Source organism: Heliangelus exortis, chromosome 5 (assembly GCF_036169615.1).
Source record: "Heliangelus exortis chromosome 5, bHelExo1.hap1, whole genome shotgun sequence".
Classification (NCBI taxonomy): Eukaryota; Metazoa; Chordata; class Aves; order Apodiformes; family Trochilidae; genus Heliangelus; species Heliangelus exortis.
Genome location: NC_092426.1, coordinates 5,264,109 through 5,280,417, shown reverse-complemented (window position 1 = coordinate 5,280,417; position 16,309 = coordinate 5,264,109). Strand labels below are relative to the sequence as shown.

Here is a 16,309-nt window from a genome sequence, read left to right as displayed (position 1 = left end):
CCTGCAGTACACAAGTCAAATCACTTAAAAAATATTTGGCCATGTTCTCTGCCTGACTAGGAAAACAATGAACTTCCATCAGGTATTGTAACATTCCTTAAAGATTATGGGGTATTCAGACATCCCAGAAAAAAAACCACCTTAGAAATGCAGTAGGTTGCCCACATTTTCAGTTCCTTTAGCAAGAAGAAGAAATGAAAGTCAAAATCATGACTACAACCATGAAAAAAACCCCTGCTCTTCCTCACAATCAGTGCTAAGGTTACTGATCCCCAAACGTTTAGTTTGCAGCAGTAATTTCTTAATTTCTCCTTGCAAAAAACAAAAAGATCCTTGGCTTGAGAAAGTGCCACTGAAAGGAAGCAGAATGCTATTCACAAACAACCTCCAGTGCAACCTGTAAGCCCAGGACTACCTGCCCCTCCAACAAACAGCCCTGAACACAAAAAGCAAGCATACCTGAGGAGGATGAGCTTGGAGTACTGAAGCAGAAAACAGTCCTTGAAATCCTGCCAGCCTAAATTTGAATCTCCCCTCAACTGAGCATTAAGGTTATTCATACAGCCATTATGTAAGCAACTCCTGATGCTTCTTTACAAGTAAAGCCAGGTAGGAACCTAGAATAATCATTATCTCTGTTGCTAAAAAGCAATTGGAGAGCTTCCTTATTCTTTTCCTTTTTTAAAATCAGGGGCTTCATAAATAGATAACAAAAAATAAAACAAAAATCCCTGGTCTTTGTGGGCTCAAAGCTTCAGCGTAATACATTGCCAAGAGAAGGAGATGGGAGAATTCTTCCTTTCCCATCAGCTATCTGCAAATGGAGTCTGTGGAGCACTGATGCTTCAAAATACTACAGATCCTTGCAATAAAATTTTGTTTTTAAAAATAGTATTATCTTGTAATCATTAGGAACAAGTTCTAGCTTGAAGTATTTTTAACATGGATTATTTGATAAATCTTCATAGGGAATGTTTTCCTTTGTTTCCAATTCCATCAACAAGAATTGTACTACCAAATTAAACTTTTCTCCATTTCCACTTAGAGATCTTTTTAAGCTCTGCAAAAAGAAAAAAGAAGAATTTCCCATGGAACTCTATAACAGGGCAAATTAACGTAATTTTGATTCATTTTTTTTAAACAAAAAATTTAGGCAAATAATTAATTATAGAACAATTTTTTTTTTTTAATCTGAAAGTGGAAGATGATGCCAGACTTCTCCTGTAGCATGGAATCAGTGGAATGTAACAGAAATAAATTTTACAGTAGGTTTAAATTCTGCCACACTTCCATCAGTTGTTCCAACCTTGAGATGCTCAACAGTCTTTCTCTCTCTTTACCAACAGGCTTTAAAACCATACAACTTCAGTCTTCTGTTTCCAGTCTAATGCAAAATCTAAATGATTTGATTATTTTGGGGCCTGATGCACTATGGACTCTCAGTTTTTGTAGAGAGGAACACTGTCTGCTGGTCACAATTTTGTTTGCAAAAACAAAGCAAGAAGTGGCCAGACTAGCAGTGCACTGTAGCTGTCTCACAGAAGAGCAGAGTGAGGACAGCTTTGTACTGATCAGAAGAGACCCATCCAATTCTTCCTTCATAAAAAATCTGTAGAATGAGCTGCAGACCCACGCTGGCATCCAGCACCAGGTCTGTGGCATTACTGATGTCTTCCATATGTCCCCTTATGAAGGATCCTCTCAGTGTGCAGGGTGTGCTGGCTGTTGGCTTGAGAGTGAATTTGACTCTTGAGGTCCCCAGCCAGAATCAAGAATGACAAGAAAAGGAAGCCATTAAAATCACATTGGAGTTACAGACAGGAAAAAAACACAAACAGAAACATTTTGCTGGATCTCTACTGTTCAAAGGCCCAGAAAACTTTTCCAAGCATCAGTCCAATACACTCATTTCCTCTTTTCCAAAATACTCATTTGCAATATATTCACTTTCCTAAGCACAGGTCCAACTACTCATCCCAGCTGGTTTTGTTCAATCCTTTTCCTGTTTACTGGGATCACCAGTAATGGGAATGGCACATCTGCCAACTAAAACCTGGCCTGAACCCAATAATTCAGACCACATGAGAGCTGCCACTTTAATACCTGCAATACTCCTACTTTGGGCCTTATAAATAATAAATGTTTGACAGTTTTCAAGTCACCACAATACCCAATTATTACACAGTTTTTAGTGACTGAATATATCAGAATGCTGCTCTTGTACAATTCACTAAACATAGGCAGTTTTCTGTTCCAGAATGTTACCCATTCATCCAGTGCATTATTTTTTGTAAAAATGCCTTTTCCAGACGTACCTATTCTGTAACTTCATCATCATGAACTGAATTTTCAGTTTTCAGATTCTTAGTCCTTAGAGATTTATTACTTAATGTTTTACCCAGTGTTTACAGCTTGGCCAGTTCACATTCCAGCTGACAGAAGGACTCTACCAGGGTTCAGAAGCAGTGACTTGTGTTAAAGTATGGCAGGAAAACTCTCTTATTTATGTTTCTTCAAAAGATAAGCCCTCTAGATGTGTACTAAAAAGTGTACTTGAAAACATCAAAACAGAGAATTATTGTAATAAATTCAAACTCTTTATTGTCAACAGCAAAAGCTGAATAACTTGGCCAAAAGGGACAGCTCTGCTCTGAGCAACATCCTCTTCTGTGGTGTACTGGCTCATATCCCAGCCCTAATCTTATCAATTAGACCCTTATTTCCTCCAGGCAGCACTGATCTCTGAATGTGACTTCATTATGTTGCAGGTCCCAGCAAGGAGAAGAGAGTCAGAGGGGACAGTTAAAGTGGAAATCCAGCTTTTTCTCAGACACCTAAGGGTAAGGATCATTTCTCTCCCCACATCTGCTCTCTGTGTGGCACAGGAATTACCCACTGCCTTGTGGAAGCAAAACTCTTTTTGCATTCTTTTTTAAAAGGTAAATATTTAGGATCAGTCAAGCTCTATACAGCTGAAGTTAGGAAAAGCAACAGATGGAACTTCTCATTCCTTTCTAATAACAAACAAGGATTTGGGTCCCGAGCATAAAATTTCCATAAAACTCTTCTAAAAGAAAGCAATTTAAAGGCACAAATCCTCACTGGCAGAGTCCTTGGTCTGTGCACCCCTCATCAAAAGAATCTGTTGACTCTTGACCAATGCATTTTTAAGGGTTCTTACTTATATAATCAGCAATATTTTTTCAGTTACTTGTGCACAGACATATATGCAAAGAGCTCATTCAAAGTGCATTTAAGACCCACAAGGAATGTTTACACACTGCTGTAGAGAAAATCTGTGACACAGGTCTTTTCATTTTATGATACACTGCTGCAGTCTGACTCTAATCCATTATGTTGATTATATTATAATTAAAGTAAGGGGATCAGGCTAACCAGTTGAAAATCAGAAAAAAAAGCCCCAGTAACTTGAGAGGTGGGTGACAAAGAGCTTTCTAATCTGCAAAAGTTCAGACCTTTCAGAAAGGTTTATTGCATCAACTAGAACAGGAAATAACCACAATAATTTAGGAACTCAGCAGGAAAGTCTTCTGCAACCATTTGTATTGGGTGACTAAAAGCAGCAACTTGAAACCCAGCTCATCACCCTAGGTGAGTATCTTATCCAGAATTCTGGATCTCTAAGACTTCCTTCTTGGAACAATTCCATTTTAGAGCCCATTGGCCTAAACACTTACCTAAGGCTTGAGAGACCAGATAGGTATGAAGCTGGCTGCACTGAAACTGGAAATAGATCCCCTTTAACCTAGAAACCTGGCTGTTGATTATTCTGAAGAATAATTAACACAAACAATGACATCATACACGTAATGTTATTTTCCATTTCCACCCAATGCACAGGGAGATGCTTTTATTACAGATAAACCAAGAAAAATCAATAGATCTCTAGTACCTCTCCAGAAGTGCAGATGTGATTTACATCTCCATTTATAACCAAATAGGCTTCCTTTAAACTAAAAGCTCCTTATATTAATGACAGTGAAAAATAAAAATAAATATATGCACAAATCCCACTGATACCTATTTTCTGTCTTCTTTGACATGGCTAAAGCAATGGAAAGGAGTTGAGAGTAAACAAAGATGAGCCCGAGGGAGTTTTGACACAGACTTTGGGATGATCAGGACTGTGCATATTGGATATGAGTATGAACCATGCAAGTTGGCAGGCAGTTTTTATTAGAATAAGAGAAAGATTAAACCATGTAAATGCATCTTGGTAGTAATCAGAATGCTTATGCTAGAAATGCCAGTCTGATACCACTTTCCTGTTTTTCTACCAAGTTCCCAGCAAGGCTGACCTCTTGCAGATTCTGCAGAGTATGTAGGCCCTCTGAATATTTTAAACAATGCAGTTTTAATCTAATATAGCACTGCAAATGCTGAGGAGCCTTTAGGCTAAGAGGCAGATCATTCAAATGTAAAAACAAATTTGACTTGAGTCTAAACAATGTTAGCCTGTGTTGTATACCATAGCTTTCTTTTGACATGGAAAAAGAAAATGCCTTTTGCCGGAAAGGAATTAGCTTGGAAAGCCTTTGTAAATGATACTGCAATGAAAATAAACTTAGTCCCACGGCCTTAGTTTCACAGCTGTGCACGAGAAGCCCAACAGATCATGCCCTGTGTCCCGAGTACTCATTAGCTTTTGGCTGCTGCCCACGTCTTGGCCTGGGGATATCATGACAACTAAATCACTGATGTCAATAATTTCTCTCTGTAACGATGCTGCAGTTCTTTGCAGTCAGATGCCACCAGCATTTGTAATCCTTGCTAATAAATAATCATTTCTGGAAACCCTGCGTTGCTTTTCCACTTGTACTTTGTCAGCAAACTTTTCGGTCTTCCTTTTCCTTCCTTATCGTCACATTCAACTTTGATTTCTCTCTCCTTTTTTTTTATGTCTTTGAAGGTTGAGAGTGATCTGGGCTTGTTCATCTCTATCAGCATCTTCTGCTCTGACTGCTTTTACCTTTTTTGCCAGTTTTCCAGGTACTCTCCCAAGGGCAAGTGGACAAAGGGAGAGATTCAGTTTGATAGTAAGACTCAAAGCAATAGCTATCCACCTGTGCCTCTTACCTCTATCAGAATATAACTGGGAGTACAGAACCTCTGCTACATTTTTAAAGTAATCACACGATCATTGTAATTATCACCTCAGGTTGTTGCAGTGGCTTTTTTTTTTTTTTTTTTTTTTTTCCATTTGTAAGCACTTACACAGTGTATTAACCACAGAATACACAAACTAAGTGTTTCGTGTAACACATCCCTGCTACTTTTGAATTGCTACCACGGTATTTAATGACACAGAGCCCCTCCAGGAAGTATTTTAGAACAGGAAACAAGGAATGTATTTTCCCGTGTACAACAGCTGAGGGAATGACATTAGACCTTAATTAGACTCGAGTGGATGCTTATTCCTCTGGCCAGCTTCAGGGATCTCAGGGAATTGTCACGCCCTACCTAGAAGGGGCATGGCTTTGCGGGTATGTTTTTCTGAGCACTGCTCCTGCACACATTGTTCATTAATCCCATTCCCAGGGACCCATCCCGGCCCTCCCCGCCCCGCCTGGGAGAGGCCTCAGTACCCGCCCCACCTCCCGGGCCCCTCTGAGAGAGACCGCCTGGCCCCGCCCGCCGCCGGGCTGAGAGCCAATCGGAGGCGAGAGTCCCGCCCACGGGCAGCGCAGCAGCCAATAGGAGCCTAGCGTGTGTGTGAGGGACGGCAGCCATGTTAGTTACCTCAGTGAGGGGCGGCGGCCATGTTGGTTACCTCAGTAACGGGGCGGCTGCGGCGGCGGGGAGAGGCGGAGCGTCCGTAAGGGCTTCGCACCAGCGAGCTCTGCGAAATCACAGAGTAATAGAATGATTTGGGTTGGAAGGGGCCTCTATAGGTCATCCAGTCCAACGCAGGGACACCTTCATCTAGACCAGAGCCTCATCAAACCTCACCTTTAATTTGTCCAGGGGTGAGGCCTCGGCTTCCTCCCTGGGTGACCTGTTCTGTTTCTCCACTACCTTCGTGGTAAAGAACTTTTTCCTAAAATCCAATCTAAATCTCTGTAATTTTAATCCATTGACCCTTGTGCTATCACTACAGCCACTTACAAACAGCTCCTCTCCAGCCTTCCTGTAGCCCCCTTCAGATATTGGAAGGTCGCTATTAGATCTCCCTGGAGTCTTCTCCAGGCAGAACAGCTCCCTCAGGCTGTATTCATAGGAGAGGTGTTGCAGCGCCCTCATCATTTGCATGGCCCTCCTCTGGACCTGCTCCTGATTCGAGTCCTTCCTGTGCTGAGGGCTCCAGGTGGATGCAGTACTCTAGGTGAGGTCTCAGAAGAGCAAATTGGCAGAACTGCCTCTCTGGGCCTGCTGGCCACACTTCTTTTGATGCAGCCCAGGATGCAATTGGCCTTCTGGGCTACAAATGTGCACTGTTGGCTTTTTATGTCCAGCTTTTTATCCATCAACACCCCCAAGTCCTTCCCTGCAGGGCTGCTTTCTAACACCTCATCTCCCAGCCTGTACTGATAGTTCTGACCTGCAGATTGTTCTGACCCAGGACCCTGCACTTGGTTTTGTGGAACCTTGTGAGGTTCATGGACCCACCTCTCCAGTTTGTCCAGGTCCTTCTGGATGACATCCCCATCCCTCTGGCTTACTGACAGCACCACTGATCTTGGGGTCATCTGCAAACTTGCTGATGGTGCACTCAATCCCTCTGTCTGTAATTATTGATAAAAAGTATTAAACAGTACAGTCACAGTACAGAACCCTGAGAGATACCGCTCATCACTACTCTCCATCTGGACTTTGAGCTATTGACCATTCCCCTTTAGATGTGACCATCCAGCCAATTCCTTGTCCACTGAACAGTCCACCCACCAAATCCATATCTCTCCAACTTGGCAAGGAGAATGCTGTGAGGGACCATGTTAAAGGCCGTGCAGAAATCCAGATAGATCACATCTATAGGTAGTCACTTGTCCAGTGATGTAGTTTCTGCCTGAGGAAACTGGGTTTTTGCACTCCTCATCCGTGCTAAGCCAACAGTCTGACAGTAACGTGCTGGAGACTTTCCCCATCCCATTGCCAGGCACCTGGCCCAGTGCTGGTGATTATTTTTAGCTGCAATTAAGACTTTTTCTCTTACTGTGTTGGTATGTGGGGTGGTGGAGTGTGCCTGATAAGCTGGCTTGGGAAATGTCAAAAAAAAAGGGCTGCAGCACACAAACTTACTGAGGCTTAGCCTAAATAAATTAGAAATGTGTGTGAGATAAAATAAGCCATTTTCAAACCAAAAGAACTATGTTCGCTGAGCCACTTGAACTGGATTAATTTTATCAGTTTAAGAACAATTAAATCACTGTGTTTATTTCTTTGCACACAGTGAGACCAGCTGGACATTTCCCTGTGGTAAGGCTGCTCAACATAAATTGGATCCTCACTGAAACAGATGTCATCAAAGATGTGTGACTTGTGAGTAAGGAGATTAAATTTATTGAAAATTGCGAAGATTTCTGTTTAAGTCTTGGTCAATATTTCTTAACATTTTCAGTGGAGAGGGGAAAAAATGCTCAAGCAGCTTCTGCAATTAAACAAAGATGGATCAACCTCTCTGCAGCTTCTTACTTGCACTGCCTTTTTATGTCACCAGATGTCACTCCAAGTCCACATAAAACAGACAATTTCTGTTTATTTTCACATTGTAAAAGCTGTTCTGGTCTTAGACTTCCCTGTCCATAGCTGCTACTTGTTACTTACCCACTGACAAAACCACCACATAATACTGCTTCTTTTAAAATAAGCCTGTAACGAGGTAAGTGTACATGTCCAAATATTCTCTCCTGCATTAACACAGCAAAACAAATAAGTAATGGAACAATTTGAGATTAAAAAGGGGATGTTGGTGCTCTGAAAATTGCACACACTTTCCAAACCAAAAAAACCCTGAAACAATCATGTACTCTGAGTATTCTCCAGTAATTTTTTGAATGTAATTTTGCTTAAAAGGAGTGTATTCCATTCCCTTTATACCAGATCCTGCAAGAAAGAGGGTCTTGTTTAGCAAAAGACTCCTTTCTGTTCCTTTCTCATTGACAAAGAATCTTAGGGGCAACTTCCCCAGTGACTTAGTTTAGGCAGCTAGGCCAAATGATAACTTTTTTAGTATTTTTTAAATGGTAATTGAATTATTAAGCATTAAAATTGGACATTGCCCAAATTCAGATATTTCTTGGTACTATCCATAGCAAAATGCAAGTGCTTTTGCTTCTGAGCATCTAAAGCAATGACTCATTATCAGCAGTGAGAAAAGCCAAATGATTCGATTTGGAAGTAGGGATTTCTGTTAGAAAGCACTCCTTTCTTAGCAGAATGAAATTATTGTAAAAAATCAACATTATTATGCAACATTTTCAGTCCTTTACAGGTGACTGTGTTATCTCAGAGTGACCTCCTCTAGCAGCCTAAAATCTGTGTGTACAATATCCCTATCTCTGCAGCAAAAATGCAAGAGCATTACAATGTTAATAATTAACTCAGCTCATTAAGAGCTAGCTAATGTTACTGCTAAATAATCTTCTGTTGGTTTATGAAGCCATTAAAATGTATATTTGCATGTACAATATTTTTAACAAGTCAGGCAGCAGTTGCTAGGTTTCTCTTTTGATGTAAAGGGTTTTCAAACCTATCTCAGGCTGAATTAATAATTTCAAGTGCTTTATCTTTCACCTTCTGCTCTGGCACATTCTGCTCTAATTCTGCTAAAGCCTTTTAGTATAATTTGAAATCATTTCACAGCACAGTAAAGCAACTGCCTAAGTGCTGATGGTGCTTTGCTGCTGTATAGTTACTTTTGGGATCCTCCTTCTAGTTTTGCTGACTGCCATAAAAACTTGTGAAACTGATCTTCAGCACTCTCACGGATCCCTGTGCATCACAGGTGTGTGTTTCTGCCTCTGCCTCCTACTGATGCTGGTATTTTTATAGGTTAGTAGACCATTTGGTTTTACTGACATTGCTAAGCAGCCAGCATTACATTTGCTTGTAGAAGGGTCTCCATCCTTAAAATCATTCTGCTTGTAATCTCTGGGCAGTTTATTGCCTGCTTGTGCTTTGTATCACCAGAATATTTCTGACTTCTTCTATTCTGTGTATTTATCTGAGTGCTCCTGGTATCATCTCTGCAAAGCAGTGAATATTTAGATGAGATGCCAGGGTGAGTTGCAAGAAGCAGTGGTGATACACCTTGTGTAAATGTTCAAGAGAGAGTACATTTTAGAAACTGGGCTCTCTATGCCTTATATTTAACAAAACTGTAAGCACTCTAGCTAGCATTTAGTAACAGGCAAGATATATGAGACAATTTTTAGGCTGTTGTTTCTAGTAATTTTAGCAGTATAAATATTTTGATGTGAGACATGACTATGTCTTTTGAAGTATTTAGAAGAATAGATTTCCCACTAAGCACCTGGGAAATGTCACCCTTCAGCTGTGGCTAGAAGCAGTGAGGTTTGCAGGATAAACATGGATAGCAGTTGAAAACCTAATCTAGTTATACTGATGTCTTGACTTAATAATGCAGAGCTGTTACTCTCATTGGAAGAGTAAAGAAAAATATTGCTGAAAAAAAAGGCTCAAGAAGGCTTCTAGTGTTTGACCCAGGAGTGGTGATGCAATAAGTGTGTTCACAAGTGTCCTATGAGCCACGAGCACAAATGTGGCAAGGGGAGAAGAGCATTTGCTTGCTTTTGGCACTGCTGAAAATAGATGTTATTAGGGGAGTGTTCTGGCATTTATCCCAAGGTAGTTACATCTTGACCTGCAGGATCAAATGGGATAAAAATGTGTTTTCTTAAGGATGTCACTAGCGACAGTTGTCAGAGACAATCCAGAATCATGAATTTAAATGTGTGTGCATTGTGTTTATCTAAAACAGCTCTCATCTGAGCTCTGGGTGGAAAAGGCCATTTCCAAGTGGCTCTGCCTGCACCCTCATGCCACAGAGCATATGATGCAGAAGGGATGTCAGTGCTGGGGAGCACTGCTCTCTCTGAAGCTCACTTGATTTTACAGGCAACTGTTCACCATTCTTCTGAAGTAAATGAAATGTCTGTGCTTTGTATTTTGCATGGATTTTGATCATCTGAATTACTGTGTTTTCCTGTTGCTTTGGATGGCAGATCATGGAAACTGAGGAATTAACTCAGAGGGGCATTGGGTGTCCATATGAAATTCCCTGTGGAAAAGGGCAAGCTGCTGCTTATGTATCTGTTGATCACATATAGGAAGGAAGACTGTGTTATCTCAGATGACTTTGTCATGGGGATAGCTGCTGAAAGTCTCCTGTAAGGAGATGAAAAACCAAACCAAACCAACCAAAACTTCATTAATGCTTCTAAAAGCAAAAACTAAGATATTTCTTCTATCTTTTATTTTATTATTGCACTAACATCTTCAGCCAGCTCTGGACCGGATGCCACACTAACAGACAGAAATGAGCTCAGCATTGATCTATAAATTAGTGGTTGCCTAGTGACTCATGATCCTGGCACACTTGCTTTATGCAAACAAAAAATAGCACTATGCAGTAATAGATATATGCCAATTTATTGTTACTGTGAACACATTGCAAGGAATAAAAAACACACACAAAAAAATCTGGCCCACAATATATGAAAGTAAGTAACCTAGCATCAAATAGAATTTGCAGGGCACATAATAAATGGATTAGAAATTGGCTTAAAAACATCTCAGAAAGGGAAATAATAATTTCCATTATTCCTAATCAATTTATATGAGCTACCAAACCATTTTATCGTCCATCTAAGTGGTAACATAGGTCTCTGCTATTTAAATCTGCAGATGGCAGAGGCTTGAGTAGTAAATAATGAAGTTACACCTACAAAATTATTTGAATCACCTAATTAAATCATCACAGTCCAGCAATATGCACTTCAATACAGCTAAATGCAAGTGGATACTGGGGCTCTATGGGCTACAACTACACCATGACTTGAAATGCTTCTACTCAGGAGAAGGACAGAACAAACTACTTCAGCCTGAGGTCCCAATTAGTTCTCTAGTTAAATTACTCAATGTGATCTATTGGCTTATCAAGTAGATGAACACAGAGAAGGGATTTTTCATTCATATGCAGCATTGATAAAACAGTTCCTGTAATGGTGTGTTCATCTAATTTGCCTTCACTCCAGAAAGGTGGCCACAAATTTAGTTGTGGGCTGGAAACCAAACCAAATGATACACTGCTAACAGACCCTCACTGGTGAAAGGAAGGGTGGGCTTGGTTACAGCTGAGAGAAGAGGGCTTTTAAGTCTGACAGGGAAAGGCACAGTATCCAGTCATTGAAATTTTAGGTTGCACAAGGTATTGTAACTTTCATGTAATGCGTTGCCAGAATTAGTGGGGGCAGCATTGTCAGTGCTGAATTCTTCTGCATTATTCTGCACCAGTGGGGTCTGAGTTAGGTTAGAAATCAGCACCTTCATCCTGATGAATTATCTTGAGAAAGAAATCTTAGCAACCTTGAAAAAGAAAGTTCCTTAAAGAATTTTAAGGAAAAAGATTTGTTCTTTATTAATTTCAGCTTTCTCCTTCACTGTAATCCACCAGTAGTATCCAACCAGTTAAGCTCCTTAAAGTTTACAATTTGTATTTTTCATTGCTTATGAATGGTAAAACATTTCTCCAAGAGGGGGATCAGATTTTTCATACTTCCTGAAGAGAATCGGCAGATAGAGGAGTGTGAGTGGGCCTCTCATCTTAGTGGTGAATATTTCAGATTTTTATAAGACAATAAACCCTCCTTGCACCAGTACTTTGAAAAACATCACCTTCTTTTTGTATTTTCTATCTTTTCATGAGGGCCTGAACAAGCTCCATTGAAACAAAAGTAAATCTTCCATGGGACATGATGTCCTTTCAGGCTCATGAAATCACAAGGGAAATAATTTTTACTCTAATTTGCAGTCTGTGTGTACTCCTATAGCTCCACTGAATCCCATGGAATGGTGCTGGGTTTGTGCCTGCTGAAAGCCAGAGCTGATTTATGGCCATATTCCTGTCTGCTATTGGCTTTATTTGACACACATTAAACCCAACCACCAGAGACAGTGCAGAAGAATCATTTCCTAAGCCCTCTTATGAATCTTGTTTTCTCAGAGCCTGGTAACACTGAGATCACTACCACTAGTTACAAAGGAGTAAGGAGAAGCAAACAAAAATATTCAGAAAGTTCTTGAGCATAATTTTCAGTCACACTGCAATGCAAGTCACTGGAGGCCTGTAGGAAACATGAACCTCAAATGTAGCAATGAAATGCAGTGAGGAATTTTCACCTGTTTTTCATGCATTTTTCCATGGTGACTCACACATCTCTTTGTTTCTGAAGCACAATGGAAATTGAAAACCTGCTGGACTGGAACAAGTGCAGTCAGCTTTCCAGGATGAATTTATACCTTAGTTGATCTCTCTGCATGGATGAAAAAGGGCCAAGCCCTATCATCCCTGTCTGAGAGATATGATGAGAAGAGCATCCTGGATCTGATATCAGCAAATCTTCCCTGAGCTATTTGTATCTTTTGATGAAGAGACCTGGTAATATAATTCATGGAACAATGAGACATTAAGATTTATGTATCAAAACACTGTTTTAAGCATGTTATGGACTTCCAACATTGTAACTAAGGAATTCTTAAAAAAAAAAATATTTTTCTTTCTCTTGTATTTCCTTTTTCATCCAACTTTTTTTTTTCCTTTTCTTTTTTTTTTTTTCCCCTGAAACATAGAACCAGGACTGGCAAGCACCAGCTGAAAAGCTGCTCTCATATTTCTGGGAAATTATTTTATCAATACAATATACCAGTATTGCTGAGCATAATATAGAAACTAGATATTAAGGCTGAGGACAATCTTTTCCTTTTTTAAATGAAAAATGTGTCTTTCTCTGGTCCTCCTGCTGGTTCTCTGACACCTGATGTTGAAAATCTCATGTACACACCATTTCCAGACCTTCATCTTAACATTTTTGTGACCATTTGTAAGACTCACATCTGGACTTGGATCTCTTTGCCCTTCAAAATCCAACTGGAAAAAGAACAGGAAGTAAACAACTTCATCTTTGCCCCCCCCAAGAAAAAGAAAACAAAGAATTCTACAGAAAAAACCCAACACACGTGGCCAGTTGCCAGCCAGCATTCATCTCCAGAGTGGGATTAAATCATAAGTGATGGGCTCAGTGGAGATTTTTTGGCCACTACAACCAAGAAGGGGATTTCTCTGCTGGGAGAAGAAACACAAACACTGATAGGATCAGGTTCAGAAAAGATGAAATGTGGCTTCCCAGAATTTTGATTTTAGTATTGCTTCACATTCTTGATCACATCTCAAGCCAACTTGAATTCAGATATTTCTTTTACTGAACTTAATTCCTAATTAGAGGCCACCCTGGAGCAACAGTAACAAGGACCTATTTGCTCTTTACAGCAGCATACCCATGTGAGCAGAAAAATGGCCTTCTGGGATTAAAAGGGAGAGCAGACATAATGAAGACAGCTGATGAGACTTGTTTCTTGGTTGTGCTTCCCACAGACCAAATTAATTTCAACAGATGAGCAAAAGATGTGCTAATTAGCACCTTCTTTTTACAAACCAGTTCTCTACTTCAGGATCTAATTAGCCTTCTGGATAAGGCTCATGTTTTGAGTGCTCTCAGAGGCAAAGGTGGCCAAGTTTCTGTTCCTCCAGTGCAAGGGTTATGTTCATTTATTTCAAATACTTGAAGAGGACTGCTTCAGATTAAAGAATATTTATTTTTATGGCTCATATATTGCCATCTTTCTCTACATTTCTAAAGAATTACACAGCACAATAGATTTTACAAAGACAGAGAAGGGAGAGGGAGCAGAAAGGGTTGGAAGTCATGGGTAAGACCATTATACCAGAGCACTGGAGACCAGTCATGGCTGTTAGACAGTAAACAGAGGGAGAATAGAAGAAGGGGGAACCATAATAAAAGGAGAAAAGCCAAGAGAAATAGCCAAGTTCTAATTTACAAACCTACACTTTGTGTGTTGAGGAAAGAAAACAAATATAAAAAATTTTTAATGAAAATCAAGGATGGAAGGAAAAGAGAAATCTAGAGAAAAATACAAAAAATGATTTAGCTAGTTGGATTAAGTTGTCTATGAGGATAATTTCCTGGGAAATATAAGTGAATAGCTGTATCACATCTCTGTACATTTTGGGGAAAAGATATTTATGATAAATAGTTGTACTGGAAGAAATTAAGATCTAACAGTCTGCTGCTCACAGCCCAGTACATGATGTGTACTTTTAAAAATTCAAAGCCATGCTGGCAAGTAATTTCTTCCCAATTTTTATGCTGCAGTTTATGATCAGTTAAGATGTTTAAAAACAATAAAATCACGAAGGAGTCTGAAATGCTAGTTCAGGAGCAAACTTGCACTAAATTTTGCATCATGCCTGACTTCAGAAATGCTCAGATTTTTAAAGATAATGGGATTCTAAAATGTTTGCTGACTTGTAACACCAGTGGAGAAAGCCACAGAGGAAGTGTAGGGTACTGTACTGTAATGCTGGCAGCATGTAGTGAATAAAGCCTTAAGGACTGTCCTAGAATGTTTGGAAGACAAGCTCTGAGCCTCAGGACCACAAAAGTAGAGGACAGAGGTTAATTAATTTGTTACTGTTACTTGGCTTTGGTACTGGTATCCACAAAGGGTGCATTAAAAAGGCCACCCAGCACCCCAGCAGTTTCTTGCAGTGTGACAGATCTAGGACTGTGCTGCCACAGAGGAAACAAAGATAGTCTCAGGCACCAACTTCCAAAAGTAGCTCACAATTCTAGGGAAATACTGTACCAAATAGAGAGGAAAGAATGAGAAATATGTTAAATTTGGCAATGGTAATGAAACTGTGCATACTGAACTAGCCTCAGGTCAGACTGATTCTCTCTTGCTGGGCAGATTTGATTGCTTTTAAAATAGAATCATAAAATGTAATGAAAGAGGAAATCCAAAATCTGCCTTGTATTTGGTGTAATGTGTGAAACAGATACCTCTCAAAACTTAATTCAAGGGGATTTTAGGTAGGGGGACTGTCACAGCCACAGTAGTGATGCTTGTGTGAGATCTTTTGATGAAACTGGCCATTGATCAAGTGAAGGAAATTCTTCAGCTTTCAAATAAAATTGAGAAAGCTCATCTTACTGTTTTAACAGATATTACTGAAAGCATAATATAGTGCTACCTCAGTCACAGTAAAAGAGAGCACAGAATGCAGGTGAATTTTTATTTTGCTGCCAGGGAAGGAATGACCATGCTGATTTTCCTACATCCTGTGAGAGGAAACATCAAACACAATCTGCACTGCCTTGATCTGTACCACTTAAGGTTATGGAGAAGTTAATCTTCCTGCATGACACCTCTCCCTGAGGATTTTTTATGAGACTATGGTGTGAGAGACAAATCAGAGATTGGTGATGTGTGGATGATGGAGCAGCAAGCAGTGAACATGCTCCTAAAGAGGCTCAAACACGCTCCTAAACTCTGGTTGAGTGGTTAAAACATTCACTGTTCACTGACTGCAGTGAAGTTTGGCACTGGCACTACTCTTGGCAAAACCCATTTCTTCTTTCTATCCCTTTCTAATGCCTCGAGACTTTCAGTCACCAAAGAGCTATCACAGGTTGAAGCCAGCTGGGTGGAAGCCAGACAGAGAGCAGCAGCCTTTTCTAGCATTAGTTTACACACTGTTCTTAGTTTCTTGTCTTCTGGAGTTGCAGCTGGATTCTAACAAGAGTTATTTGAGGTGGATCCTGCTGCCTCCTCTGCCTACTGCCTCCTACTCAGAGGAGGAGGAGTGGGCCAAAATTCTGCTAAGATGGTTGTAAGAAATCCAGGCATGGTCTCCAGCTGTTGGATCCTCTCTGCAAAGCAGCAAACCCTATTCCATTGCTGGAAATTCAGATCTGAAGCAGGCTGGCACCACCATGCTCCCTAAAGAACAGTCTTCAAAACCAGAGGACACAGATGACTGAAATGATCTCTCTTGCAGCAAAGTGCTGGCAGGTAGATTGAGTGCTGTGAGACTCAGTGCAATCTGGGCATGAGAGAGGGCAGTGGGTGGTAGTGTTGGTAAGCTGAGGGGCAGGAGAGTGGGAAATGGTGGAAAAGGACTGGTGAAAGGACTCAAGCACAGATCCTATGAGGAGAGGCTAAGGGAGCTGGGGGTGTTCAGGCTGGAGAA

At 40.3% G+C, this 16,309-nt stretch overlaps 1 protein-coding gene across 1 annotated transcript in view; it reads left to right on the top strand.

The window, feature by feature from the left end:
- The first annotated feature begins 6,324 nt into the window (after positions 1 to 6,324).
- TIMM9 (translocase of inner mitochondrial membrane 9) overlaps positions 6,325 to 16,309 on the top strand; it is a 169,348-nt gene continuing 159,363 nt past the window's right edge. The window contains exon 1 of the mRNA XM_071745278.1: positions 6,325 to 6,334. The gene's annotated coding sequence lies outside the window, so the exon portion shown is untranslated. The remainder of the gene's footprint in view (positions 6,335 to 16,309) is intronic.